General features: G+C 40.2%; 1 protein-coding gene across 8 annotated transcripts in view; it reads left to right on the top strand.

Moving 5' to 3' along the window:
* The window catches only part of ZNF521 (zinc finger protein 521), a 229,421-nt gene that overhangs the window by 203,429 nt on the left and 11,711 nt on the right, over window positions 1-14,281 (top strand). The gene's annotated exons all lie outside the window — the stretch shown is intronic.

The following is a 14,281-nucleotide window of genomic DNA, read 5'->3' as shown; positions in this document are numbered from 1 at the left end:
GCCATAAAATGTTCAGTAGACCAGTGAAATGGAAAATAAATGTATTATTTTGTCTTTAAATGTGAAAAGCTATGCACTGAAGTAGGAGTGTAGTGATGGCAGAGAGGGGAAGTAGACAGAATTTCTCTTTTGATTTGGTGGGGAATAAAACTAGGGTCAAATTTATGTCTTTTCATGGCCTGTTGTCAGATCTGTAATGATGTAAATGTAAGATAATGTTTATTAATGGTAAACAAAAGAGAAAGAGAGAGAGAAAGAGAGAGAGAAAGAGAGAGAGAGAGAGAGAAAGAAAACAAGGAAGAAAGGAAGAAGGTGCAGGCATGCAAAGGACAGTTATTAAAAGAAAGAAACAGGAACACAAGGTAAAAATTACTTTTAATGGTAGAATTAGGGCTTTAAATTAGGATTTTAAGTAGGGTTTTAGAAAGCAGAATAGATGACTGAATTATGAAGACTGAAAGCACACAGAGTGTGTACAATCACCTCCTAACAAGTCTATCCCACCTAAAATACACTTTCATTTCAAAATTCATGGGGTCTCAAGCAGCTGCCTTCATTTTTTTGTTGTAATAAACCAACGATACATTTTTCCACTCAAAATTTATTCCTTCCCAAGAGTATGAAAAATATTTTGCTCTTTCTATCTAAGCCTCATTCACTGACACTTCAACATAACTGAAGCACCTGGTTTTCTGGTGAAGGGCACAAAAGAGTGTCACTACAGAGGGAAACTCTGCTCTGCATGGGCTAGATGACAGTGTGTTGGTAATTCCATGCTGCAGAAGGCTCTTACTAGACCCCCATCTCCACATCCTTAGTGACAGCCTCCCTCTGGCTTATCTACACTTGCAAAAAAAATATTAATTTACTTATATACACTTAATTCATTATGCTTATTCTTATTTTAATTAACTTGGATAGTGCTACCTCAGTGGAGAATGCATTATGCTTAAAAAAAGCCTGCAGTGCCATGATGCTGTTGAGATCACTGTCTTTCTGCTCTTACTTCCAGTTACCTACCCAGGCTGGTGAAAGGGCAGCAAAGCACTCAGGCAGAGCAGTAGGTACTGAGATTTGGTGTCTGCTTTTGCAGATACATTGATCTCCAGCCCACTGTCATTTAAAACCTGTTCTAGGAGGCATTGTTTTGCTCAGGCTATCTACCACCTAAACCACTGGAATCTTTGGCAACTATCCTCCAGGTTATGCTTCTCTATCCTTTCATTGTCATGGTTTGTGTTGGGGCTTGCAGCATATCAGTATGTTATTCTACGAAGAGCAGTTCCTTACTTTTTAAATTAAATGTGCATTTTATTTGTTTCTCCCATGCACAGGACATGCTGATCATGTCAGATTAGAAGACAGGGTCAGCACTCCATGGCTGTAGGGAAGGCAGGGTGGAAACATGAACAAAGTAGAGCAGGACAGAATGCAATAGCATAGAAGTCCTTTCCACATGTGTGGTACAGCTGACAATTAATGGGAATGAATTCAAGCATACAGAAAATATATGCATTATAATGGTGCTTAATTTGGTGTTTGGCCCAGTGCAATTCTTCACTTAGCATCTTCTGGCTCCTGTTCAGAAAGAGTAGCCTGTAGGAACATAAGAATACCCTCAAGTTCATCTCACCTTCTCAATGCAAAAATCAAGCAGGACTCTCTTTAGAAGTTTCCATTATTTCACTCCAGATGCTTACTAGGAATGCAACACAATCCCACAGGACCACATTCTGGTGAGAACAGAGAACAAACAACCAGTCCTGAAAATCAAACCTTCAATGTATTGCTCAACCTTCAAGTTGAAGTAAAGAAATTTTACAGGAATTTGCTCTTTAAGATTCTTTTGACACTTTCTTTGTGTTCCATATACTGTCTTTAAACACCTTTGTGCTCAGTAGCTACAGAACCAGCTTTAAACATTTTTAGATACTACCTGCATATGGAAGAAGCAAATGGAAACCTTCTGTAACAGTTAGAAGTTCATGCTTTAAGAATGTTCCAAGTTGTGAATTTTTGTACTAACATGTTTAAAAAGCCTATATGGTGTATTTATACTTCTGAAATGGAGTTTAAAAAGTGTGTCCCTAAAAATGTTTGTTTTTTAGAATAGAAAGCTTTTAATAAGACATACTTAACATAATAAGGGCTTTTCTGAAATAGGCTTGTACAATCTCTAAGTACCAGATAAGGAAGCTGAAAGGTAGATGCATTTATAGGGTGCCCAGTTTTCCCCCAAAAGATGAAAAATCTTCTAATTGAACACCTGGACCATTCAGTTCTCTATAGAGAGTGGATATAACTAAAACAGTGTTCTCCATCCATTATCCATAATACTGAATTTTTAACTGATAAGGAAGTAAAGAAACTTATCACTAGTTTATTAGTGAATTTTCATTAAATTATGATAAAGGAATTTGTACCTATTAAGAATTCTTTTTCCTGCCCACATGATGTTTCCAGTGCCTGCACCTTTTTGCCTTATTGGACATAGGCTTAGATGTTAGCTCTGGTGTTTGTGCTTCTCCTGTCTCTGAGGAGGAGTAACCATTTCTTTCTTGTTTCCAGTGCTAGTATTACTGCCACAGAATCAGAATGATTTGGGTTGGAAGGGACATTAAAGATCATCTAGTTCCAACCCCCTGCCATGGGCAGGGACTGCTTCCATAAGACCAGGTTGCTCAAAGCCCCGTCCAACCTGGCCTTGAACACTTCCAGGGACACAACATATTGTGGTATTTGTGGGGAGGAATGAGGTACCCTTGTGGGGTGTTACCCAGAGTGAATGAATGAATGAATGAATTAGCTTTACTTTTATGCAGATGTTGCTGGATCAGAGAGGTATTGATATCCAACAGAACTGATGAATAATTGTAAATTTTTCAGTTTTCTATCTGTGATGATAGTTTTCAATATGATGCTAGCCAAGATTATATGATCTCAGCACCATTTTGCCCAATACAAAAATGATATCTCTTTTTGGTGAATTAGGACATTTCCTTAACTTCTTGTGACTAATAATTAGTTGCCCCTGGGGTAGTTAAGTGTCCCCACTTTAGAAACATGAAAACTAGGGCAAGAAATAATTGGATCAGCAGTTGCTTCTCATCCTGTTCAAATGGGACCTGGCCTCAGTGATTCACGCCCTTGCTGCTTCCCATCTGGACTCCATCAGCACAGAATACCTGGGCATGAAGCCATCAGCCTGTAGGACGTTCCAGCTAATACAGAGAGCTGCAGCACTGGCCCTCAGTAGCAAAGGAGACCAGGAGCATATTCAATCAGCTCTCTTGCTTTCTATACTGCCTTCCCACATGTTTGTCCAATTGTGCTCTAAGACTCAGTCCTTAATTTTCTTGGTGGACTGGGTCAAGAACATCTCAGAGATGACCTGAGAAATTCTTCCCACTTGGAGACAATGTGGTAGTTGGCAAAGCTCTGCTTTGTGAGTGTTTCTGTCAAAGAGCTGAAGATTTTTGCTCAGAAGCTAGAACTTCTTTACAGACTTGCCTGTGAGACCATGGAACAAACTTCCACAGCAATTAAGTATTACAACAGATGTCCTCAACTTACGCTTTTAAGAGCAGGATGCACCTATATGTGCCAAAGGCTCCCTTCTCTCATACAAACGTATACCTGTATGTAGATTTTGAAACCTTCCCCAAAATCCCAACCCACAGCAACAGAGCTCTACCAAAACAAAATACACAGCTCCTTCCCCAGGGAAAGGATGAAAGAAAGAATGAAGCACTCACAGCAGATGTTACTCATGTCGCTTCAAACAGCAGGAGAACATTCTTAGCTCCCAGTACAAGCCCCTGAAACAAAGCAGGACAGAGGCAGTATAGAAGAGTCTGTGGAAGTTTTATGTAGCTTAATGTGAGTCCTTCTCTGGATTTCCAGTTTTACCATTGCCTTGTTCAAATTCCACTGTTGAAACTAATTTTCTAGTTTTTTCCTCACTTCTTTAAGGGTTAAACTTTCCAAAGATCTCAGCATTGAAAAATGCTCCCAAAAACTCAACATTTTAAAACAGCCTTTAAAATACCCTTGACCTGAGCTGGAGCAGAACTAAGCAAGCTCTAGGCTATTTCAAGAACTAAAGGCTTGACTGAGACCTTTAGTGGAGACAGTGGCAGAACTGGGATTCAAGTACTGTGTTCTCTCATTTGGGGGTCAGCTAGAGAAAACTGCTAATTAACCTGGGCTGGGGTTGTCTCCTTGTGGCAGAGGCCTTCTGGGGCCAGCTGGGAAAGAGGTTGGTGTAGGAATAGCATCAGCCATAGCAGCAGTGGCACAGCTACCTCCATCTAGGATTGTTTTTCCAAGGCCCCCTCAGTAGTTGAGTCTCTGTGCCATGTAGGTCCCAACAGCAGGGGAGACCATGAATAATTTATGCACTTTACACAAAAACAGGCACAAAACTTTCAAACCTGCAGGATGTTTTCTTCACAAAGAAAAGGCCTCAAAACATTTATTTTTTTTTTAAGTGAAATTGGAGATTAGTTTTGGCATTTCTAGGTCCCCAAGCTCTTAGGGTGTGGAGTGGAACATAGATGCTGGCTTTCAAGGCCCCAAAGGCCAGGAGCCAGCAGGGAATAACTTTGTCAGCTCTTCTTAAAAAGAAGCCTACCTGGAATCCAATTAACAGTCAAAGCTTTAGGCCAGCATTTTCAAACTCAGTGGCCTATTTCTGAGAGGGTGCTGAGCACCTCCAGCTGCAGATAAGGCCAGGGTAAGATGCTGGTGCTGAGTACATCAGGAAATCAGGTCAAAAATGCCTGAAGTTAGGAACCTTGATAAAAGCATAGGTGTTGAGCAGGCCATAGCCTCGTTTAAAGTTTCAACAAAACACTTTTGATGTCTAAACACAGGCATCACATTCATTAATGCTAGCCCTAGTCCTTAACAGGCAGTCAGGTTGCTTTCATCAGAACAAATGCCTAGGAGTCGGAAGAGCTGGATTCATTTGTAAGGTCAGGTACTAACTTGCTCCACATAACCATGCACGCTCTCCATCTTGTGAATGAGGATGATGATAATAATATATGTTCCAGAGATACTAGGATTGTAATTAATGTTTGTGTTTTGGGGGACCAGACTGAGCTGCAGGCATTGCAAGTTTGCTTCCTTTCCTGATCTTTTACTGTGCATTCTGTTTCAGATAGATTATGTGTGCACCAGTATGTGCATTGAGTATCTTTCCATGTCTTTCAAGATTTAAAAAATTCAGACTGGTGTTCCTGAGATTTGAGACTTTTTCCCCCTAGAAGCGAGAATTATTTTCTTTGCAAATTCTCTCAAAAAGGCAATCAAGAGAAGCACGGTGGAGGCACGCATGCATTAGCTCTTTAAGGACATACCTTCTAAGTGTTTCCCCTGCAAGTCTTTTGCTTCAATGTCAAACAAAGTTTAAATACAAAAAGAAATTCTTTGAATTCCCTTCCAGTGCCCCTTCCCTCCTGGGGATTGAGGGGTGTTATGGCCACATTAGGTTTTCATGCAGTAATTCTTTTCTAAATAAGAAATTTCCAGGTTTGGAGCTTGTGAGTTCACCCGCCTTTGATTGGCCTATTCAAATGTAAACACTCCCTGTGGGTACTTCATTAGTTCATGAATATTTATAGCACATTGCAAAGCCCACCAAGCCCAAAGTGCCAGAATTTTTCAGGGACCATTTTGATTTCACTAAATAGTTCTTGTCAAAGATGAGCTTAGTGTTAATATACTTGTCTCCACATAGTTCATATATGAGTAAGTTTACATGCCATAAGTCAGCCTGTGAAATTTTCTACACTTTTTCCTGTACATAAGCAGGAAACAATGTATTCACAACATCCCTTATACATTCTGTGTGACAACATTCCTTAAATTTCTGGAGCAATTGAATCACAATTACGGGTTTGTTTTTTCAGATGCTTGAGTAATATTATTGATGAAAATACAGAATTAATTGGCAAAGATAGTACAGCACTTCAGTGATGGATATTACATTTAAATACACATTTTAATCTTGAAAAGAAATTCAGACTTAATGAATAATAAAGTGGTAAAGAAATGAAAAGTAAATATACTGTCCTGTGTGAAACTCAATAAGTATCTATTCAAAAATAAGCAAAAATTTATATTCCTTCTCTTTCTAGGGCATAGAATCATACCCAAAAGCGTGTGTGCTTGAATAGGCATCCCTATTTTGCCTACTTCTTCCTGTTTATATGCTTGTATGGCAGGATTCTTTTTGTAAAATAGAAGTGCCTATTAAAAAATTACCCATGCATCTCTTCTCCAAATTGACTCGTATGGTCTATATTAAATAGATTCTGCAGAATCAGATCATATAGTACAGTCTGTAACCTTTATGACTAAAAATCCTTATGACATGCAAAAATGTTAAATGAAATTCATGGTTTCCAGTCTGAAAGCAGAAAATGTTGTCTCTGAAATGCGTCAGTGATGTTACATGTCAACATTAAAATCATAATTTCTGAGGTCTTTTAGCAAATAGAACAGTGAGTTGTGTGAGATTTCAGCCTGAAGAAGCAAATCAAAAGTTGCTGCAGAAAGAAAAAGGCACAGAAAGGCAGAAGAAGAAGGGAACAAAAAGCAGAGGAGTAGAAGAGAAGCAGAAAGGAGATTATGGGACAAAGAAAAAAACAAGATTGAAATAATAGTGCTTGGGAAGGCAAACATTTTTTCTTCTGAGTGATGCTGGTAATAATGATAAGGCACTTGTAAAAATAAATCATGGTAATAATAAGGGGAAGTTCAGTTATTACATAAAGGCCAATTTCTACCCTCAGTCCTTATAGAAACCTCAGCGAACATCAGAGAGTCCTGTCATAGACCGAGGGCAGGGAAAGCAGTAAATGTATTCCCTGACCCACAGATAATCATTAGAAATGGAATTCTGCCCTTTGCAGAAAATGAGGTTTTATCATCTGTGCCCTGAATGTTTCAGCCTACACCTTGCCATTAGTCAGATCAGTTGGCACATACACCTGGAGTAAGCAGAAGAAATAAGCACTCTGTTTGCGTATGAATAATTTCCCTGGTAGATCAGTTCAGTTCTCTTAATTGTCCATCCATTAATTTCTTGCTAATGTAGATGATATCGATGACTGATTTTCTGTGCTAAACAGGAAGCACCAAGTCTTCATTCTAGAACACATTCCTTCCTACAACTGCCCTGCTGTTAGCTACCAGTAGCTGCCATTATATTATCTTTCATCTGGCCCAGAGCTGACAACAGATGGCCATCTCCGGGACTGCCATCAGTGTGACTTTATGAAGCATCCAGCTATGGTGTATTGAGGAGCTTCATGGCCAGTTCTGCAAATCTGATTTCCCTTCCCCCTACCCTGCTGCTGGCCCCCCTCACTCCATCTCCATGAATAAGCTCCTTATTCCTGGCTCCACTCTCCAGTGGTCCTGTCATTTCCCAATGAGTGGTGGCACATGGTTATCACTGGAAGACTGCAGCTCAAGGTCTGCCCCCACTTCCCTCCACAGCACTGGCAGAAAATTGTTGCTGCTCCCAGCATCCTCACTCCTCCATGTTTTCAGTTTAGGTGCAGGGGTTTGGTAGCAGCAAAATTGCTACCTTTTAGGATCTGTAGTGCAAACCCTACCTTCTTCCACTGCAGAGCACCTCCTCAAGCTTCAGAGATTTTATTTTCTTTAAGTTCCACAAGACATGCTACTGAACTAGCATTGAGTATATTAAGTGTGAAAGGAGCTGAAATATTGATCAGAGACCTAAAGTGGAGAAAAGTGTAAAATTCACAAGCATCCTGATTCCATTGACATGTTAGATCACTTGGAAAAGCTCTTTCAGCTGTGTGGCTGCTGTGCATTTTGGAGAAAGATATATTGTTTGCTCTTGACAGAGTTTTCTAAAGCAAGGTACCTCCAGAGTCAACCCATATTTTACAAGAAATTCACATTTGTGTCCTTTATTGTGATATTTGCAGCAAGTCTACACCTAGTGAGAGTCTCTGCCCTCAAGCTATAAAGGAGTAAGGCTCCATTGTTGGAGAGAGAGCAGCCGCCTGTGAAAGGCTGAGATGTGGTAGGCAAGATGAATACTGCTTAAAAGCGATGCTTGCCATGCTGTCATTTAGAACAGGAACACTGCGGATTTAAACGAAAGTGAAAGGCATGGTAAATGAATCCTTTAAAACTGGTCAAATTTTCAGCTGCCAAAAATAACAAGTTTTCTCCATTGATAGGTTCATTGAGTAGGAGGAAAGTTGGGAGGGGATGAATTCCCCTAGGGAGGAGGTGCAGATAGTTTGGGAAAACAAGGTGTGGTCAGTGATTCATAAAGAGACACTCCAGTAAACAGCAAACTTGGCTCAAAAGTGGTGTCTTTTTTTTTTTTTTTTTTTTTGGCCTTTTGCTTTTTTCTTTTTCTTTTTTTGTTTTTTTTTGTTTTTTTTTTTTTTTGTTTTGGCCTTTCATTTTTCTGTGCAGTCGGGGGCAGGGTAAGAGCATCATTGGGGCACTCCATTCTGAACATGAGTGAAAAAGACTCTGGTGCAGAGTGGCTACACAGCTGGAAGTGTATGTTGCAAGAAATGTGTATGTCCCCCAACAAGAAAGGAACAGTTTCTAGGTTTAGCATTTCTACCTGTTATTGGAGTCAGTTTCACCATGTTTTGATCAAACCAAGGCACAAACATTTTGGATGGGAAAAGAGTGGAATTTTGCAGGCACTCGTGATTTATTTTTTTCTTAAGTAGAGTTTCCTTTGTGTTCAAAGCTGAAATTGAGTGTCCTCCACCCTGTTAACAAAGGAAGAGAGAAAGAGATGATTCAGTTCTCATGAACCAATACTGCTGAGTTACACACATTTCTACGTGCAGCTTTAGTTGTTTTTCTGTGTTGTTATAGTCTCATTTTGCGGGAGAGTCGCTAGGCACAGTCACGGATCATGGGTGTGTAAGTTTGCTTGGGGATACGCTGTGTCAGTGAATACTCTGCCTCCCCCCATATTTCCTGTGTGTAGATGTGTGCTGTGTAAGATAAAGAACGTGTGATATTGTTAAATATTAGTGGTGCATTTTGCTTGGCTTTGCATTTGTAAAGGTGAAAGGTGATTGTGCAGGAAAATGGAACAGTATATTTGCTGTGAGACAGGCACTAAGAACTCACTCCCATGCTCAGTTATAATTCATGACTGTACTGGTGGGAAGCCCTTATCCCTCTGTGGAGTTAATGCATCTCTACTGTAACCTGCTGAGAGCACCCTGTGTCCCCTCCCACCATCTGTGCATTCACTTGCGTGCTTTCTCTCTCCCCCTTTACTGTGAGATCTCTTGGTGTTAAAACTGTCACACTACTAGTGCCTGGTAAAGGTGGCTTTATGATGTGCATTAATGCTGAATTGTCAGTTAAGGGTGAGGAGGCAGGTAAAGGATATGTTACCATTTGTTTTAAGCTCTTGTTAGAAAATGCTGGGGAGCAAATAGACAGAAAGGTAGATTTGTTACTTCAGACAGCAAACAGCTTTGAACAGTACGGAGACATTGTCACAGCTCAGGGTTAGAGCTGTTGATGGCAAATGCATCTTTCTTCCCAACCTAGGCATATTTTAACAGTTTCTTGGTAGAGTGGATCTCTGTCTCTCCATGTCAAGATCTGAACCAATGGCACTGTAAATTGAATAATATTTATTTACCCATCAGCTGAATTTCATTTTCTCCAAGTTGATCTGCTCTTTTAGCTGAAAAGCTCTCTTGCAGGCTGCAAGTTGCTTCTTTGCTACCTGAGACTTGAAATTAATGTGACCTAGCTATAAGCTAGTACAGTCTTAACTAAACAGGTAGTGTATTTTTTGAAGTGAAAATTTTTTATTATTATTATTGCTGTAAGGCACTGTCAGAAGACTGGTGAGACTGTCTAGCTTCGAAAGAATTGCACTCAGCTCACAGAGATTTAGATGATGCTTTATCAACCTGGCACTTTACCACAACATTAAACTCAGAATATGGTTAAAAGACCATGTACTCGACTGTCACAGCAATATTAATTTGCAGTGTTTCACTGGATGTAATCTCATGTAGTCTGTTGTTTGTATTCCTTTAAAATTTATAAATCAAATCCAGACCTGGAATACCAGTGTATGAACTTAACAGATGTGCTGCCATAAGGGACCTGCTAGGTTATAAACTGCAGAAATGATCTTTTTCTATTTCAGACTTCTAGCTTATTCCAAGGAGATTTAGTAATCAGAGAAGTAAGGTGGAAGGTCACGCGCTAGGACAGTAGCACCCACCCAGCACTTGACGTTGGGTGTAATTGTCAGGAAATCCACCTCTAATCATTTTATTATTCAGTTGTAGCATCCACCAAGGCTCCTGAGCAAAAGTAGGGCAAGAATGACTTCAGTAGCTCTGTGTCCAGGTTTTCTTAGGTGAAAGATCACTTTGAGATGACACAGCTGAGTAGTCAGGCTGAAATCCTAGTTGGTACTTTATTAATTTTGCACCAAGATAAATCTTGAAATTCTGACAAACTCCATGACAGGTGAAATTCCTTCTTGCAGAATCTGCTCAGCAAGAGGCTGCTCATTTCGTTCTGTTCAGAGGCAGGCAACAGGAGGGCAGCTTTATAATCAGCCCTCAAAGGAGCCCTGGCCGCCCCAGAGCCTTGGACTGATTGAATAACTCCTGGGCCTCTTCCCCTAGGCCTCCATCAGCAGGGGTCCTGTGGAAAGCAATCTCCCGCAGACTGGCACTGAAGTGAGCTTTAAACTACTATTTTCTGCTCTCCAGAGGAGCCTGGAGTACTAAAAGATAGATGGACTGCAGATATTTTATGAGAAACTGTCAGAAGAAGAGCAGAGTAAATGTTTTTTTCCCTCCTTCGAGTCACACGCTGCATCACTGTAGAATTTTTCCCAGAATCTTTTACACTGAAAGTTTGAAATTAATTGGTTGCTAACCTTAATTTTCCCCCTCCCTCTTATTTTTCTTATTTCCCCTTCCCTCTTTTTCTTCTTCTCTTTTTTTTTCCCCCTTAAATATTCACTCGGAGGCCCTTTGCTTAACCACAGTTGCAGAAAATCAGTACCATTTGCACTGAAATATTTATAATGACAGAATGAAAAATTGGATTCATTTTCTGGCCTGTAGCCGAACAGTCTGCAACTTTGCACAGCATTGTTTAGCATCTCTCATTCCTTCCTTTCATTGGGGTCCTTTTCAGACTCTCTCTCTCTCACACAGACACACACACACACACACACACACACACACACGCTGCCCATGCTTCAGAGGAATGTTTAGCAAAACACAGAGCCATTTTTAATCTCAGCCTTGACAACACAACTTGTCTCTAACCTTGCCACCATTTGGGGAGAGGGAAGCAAAGGGGGAGGTCCCCAGGAAGTGTGTAGAATTCCCCTTACAGGAGAGATTATGGAGGGTGACATGCAGTAATCTGTCCTCTACACTGAAGCAGTGTATGGCTAGAATTCTGCAAGTTGCTTTGGTGTGTTGCAGGTTAGGCAGGGTAGACTCAGTACCAGGCTGGATAGCAGGATCTTTCCAGAAAACCCTGTTCTCCCACCAGTTCCCTCCCATGGCCTTGAGAAACTCATTTGCCCACGAAGGAAGAGGTTGTCAAAAGCTCCCTTTTATGCCTGAACAGAGACTGTAAAAATGCCCTGTGCTTCTTTGCACCTCCAGAAAACAGAAGATGCTGGAACTGTACATATTTACTTCCCTTGAAGCAATGGTGTGAAGGTGAAGTGGTTGATGTTTGCAAAGAGCTTTGAAAATGAAAGTGCAGATCCTCAGGCTCCAATTTGCATCCCCTGCCAGTATAAAAGGTACCTTAGTCAGACAGCCAAGGATTCCCTCAGTACGCAGCAAATCCTGTTTATTTTGCAAGCTGGTTCTGTATCACTCCCTTTTGGTCCTCACAGGCATGTCTCAGACTCCAATGAATTCCAGGAATTTTTAATTGGTATAACAATCCCATGGGGCTATTATGAGCTGGCATAAGTTTGGGCAGTGTTAGGAATGCTTTAACATGCGCTGAGGACTATGGTAGCCCATGATTTGAACGTTTAGGCCTCATGGATTTACAATATGCAGTGAACATGTAGGAATTAATCTGAAAATGCACACAATTTAGCAGAGAATTGTAAGTCTCTACAGATGTCAGACTCTTGTGCAGAGCTTAATAGGGAAATATATCTGTGAAAAGAGGTATTTCAAAAACCCTTAGAAATTACTCTCCAGTGAGTTTGTAGATTGCCTTGACAATGCATTTGTTTCTGGAAAAACAAGCCCTGTGGCCAAAATCTTAATTCCTAATGCCTAAAAAGAGGCTTCTTGAGACAATACTGAGTCCCCCAAGGAAGTGGGTTGGATGCAGGGGTGGATTCTGGAAGTTGCTGAGAATTTCCTGAAAATGCAGGTGACAGAAATTGCCTGTCAAGGTCCAAAAATGTTGTCTTGCTAACTTCACCCATATCAAATTTATGACATAGCTCTATTGCTGACAGCAGGTGTCTGTGTATCGTACTAAATTCTGATCTTTCAATTCCACATCACTCATCTAAGCACAAACTTTTTATTTCTTTGCTTTCTTCTGTAAAAGCTTTTTGATGCTGGCTCCCCCTCAATTCTCTTAGGTGCACAGCCTGAGCAGGTGTGCCTAGAAGCAGTAGCAAGGGGTGGACATCTGCTGTAGGTGCCAGTACAGCTCAGCATCCCGTGGTTCGTGAGCAACACATAGTTCTCATCATTCAAAGCTTCTTATGAACTTGCAGATTTGTCTTTTTATCATGTTTCCCGAGATACTTCGACAGGTCAGCCTGAAGTGATGAGCATCCAGACACAAACTGCGTCGTGTGTTAGAAATTTTTCCTGCAGTTGTTTTACTTTAGTATTGCTTTGATTTGATAAGGAACTTCATACAAAGTGATGTGGTTTTAGGATATAACAAAAAAACAAAAAAAACAAAAAAAAAAAAAAAAAAAAAAAAAGAAACCAAAAAAAAAAATCCAATATGCAGGTATTACAGAGATTTCTCTAATTTCCTGCTTAGCCCTTATTATTGCTTTCTAATTTTCTCTTTTCTTCATGTATATAAATGAAGAACAGTATAATTTTTGTAACTTTTATCAGTTACTGATCAACACTAATAGAGATGAGAAAGAATGTGAGCTTTAATTGCAAATATTAACTATGTTTTTAAACTGACAATTTGAAAGCAAATTGCCCTATTTAATCACGCTTTAAGGGAGGTCACAGACCCAGAGTTGGCTCTTTCAACTCCAGAAGTATTTCTTTTTTTGAGCTAACCAGGAAAAAATATACAGGTGTAATATGCTTTAGGATGCTAAAAAGATTTGTGGGGACAAATAGACTACAGACCACAGTGAAGTGACAGTACAAATGTAATGGAATGGTGCAGAATTCTTACTGAACATCAGGGACTGTAAGAGTAGCCCACAAACAAATGTTTTATCTCGCTGTTGAAGACAGTACCTTTCTAAGAAAGCTGTTTTCTCTGTGGGCCTGAACTGCTGTGTGGGTTTTTGTTTGGAGTGCCAGTCTGTTTACTAAAGTTATTACTTTATAAATTTTGCCATGGTAAAGTAACTGTGAGAGCTTTAAATTAGAATAAGTGCCACTTCTGTGTGGCAGGTTCCTTTGAGGGCTTATTAGAAAGCAGGCCTCCTGTTGCCTGCCCCTTTATGCATGGCCCTATTGCTATGGTACTTGTTTACAGCTAACTTTTGAATTTATACAAGTGTGCACTGTGGTATGATGAATTGACCCCTCCAATTGAAAAGATTTTGCTTTTTTTTTTTTTTCCTGGGTTCAAGCTAATACTTTACTTTAAAGGGTTATTTTATTAGGTGGGTTTCATTTTGATGAATTAAAATTAACTTGGAGTAGCAAATTGCATAAGATCGTGAGTGTTATAGATTAGCTTCACCATAGCTACAGCACATCTTTTTGTAAAGAAACGAAAGTTCTCTGTTTCAGATACCTTGGCACTAAATGTAGACAGCAAATGAGTGTTGTCTCCAGTTATTTTCCTCATAAATGTGATTCTTTTCACTCAATGTGAAGATTGCCACACTAAAAACAACCCTAATGGGCAACGAGGGATGAAAGCAGCAGCTGCAGGAGGCTGGATTCCCTCGCAGGAGATAGCCAAGGAGACAGGAGTGCTCAGCATCACAAGCCAAAGCCAGAGATGAGGGGTGGGAGCATTTCTTTGACTGTCAGTACAGGGTCAAGGCAGGACCTAATGACAC

Source organism: Poecile atricapillus, chromosome 2, assembly GCF_030490865.1.
Source record: "Poecile atricapillus isolate bPoeAtr1 chromosome 2, bPoeAtr1.hap1, whole genome shotgun sequence".
Lineage (NCBI taxonomy): Eukaryota > Metazoa > Chordata > Aves > Passeriformes > Paridae > Poecile > Poecile atricapillus.
The sequence above is the reverse complement of the archived record's forward strand: the minus strand, read 5'-3'. Positions and strand labels throughout refer to the sequence as shown.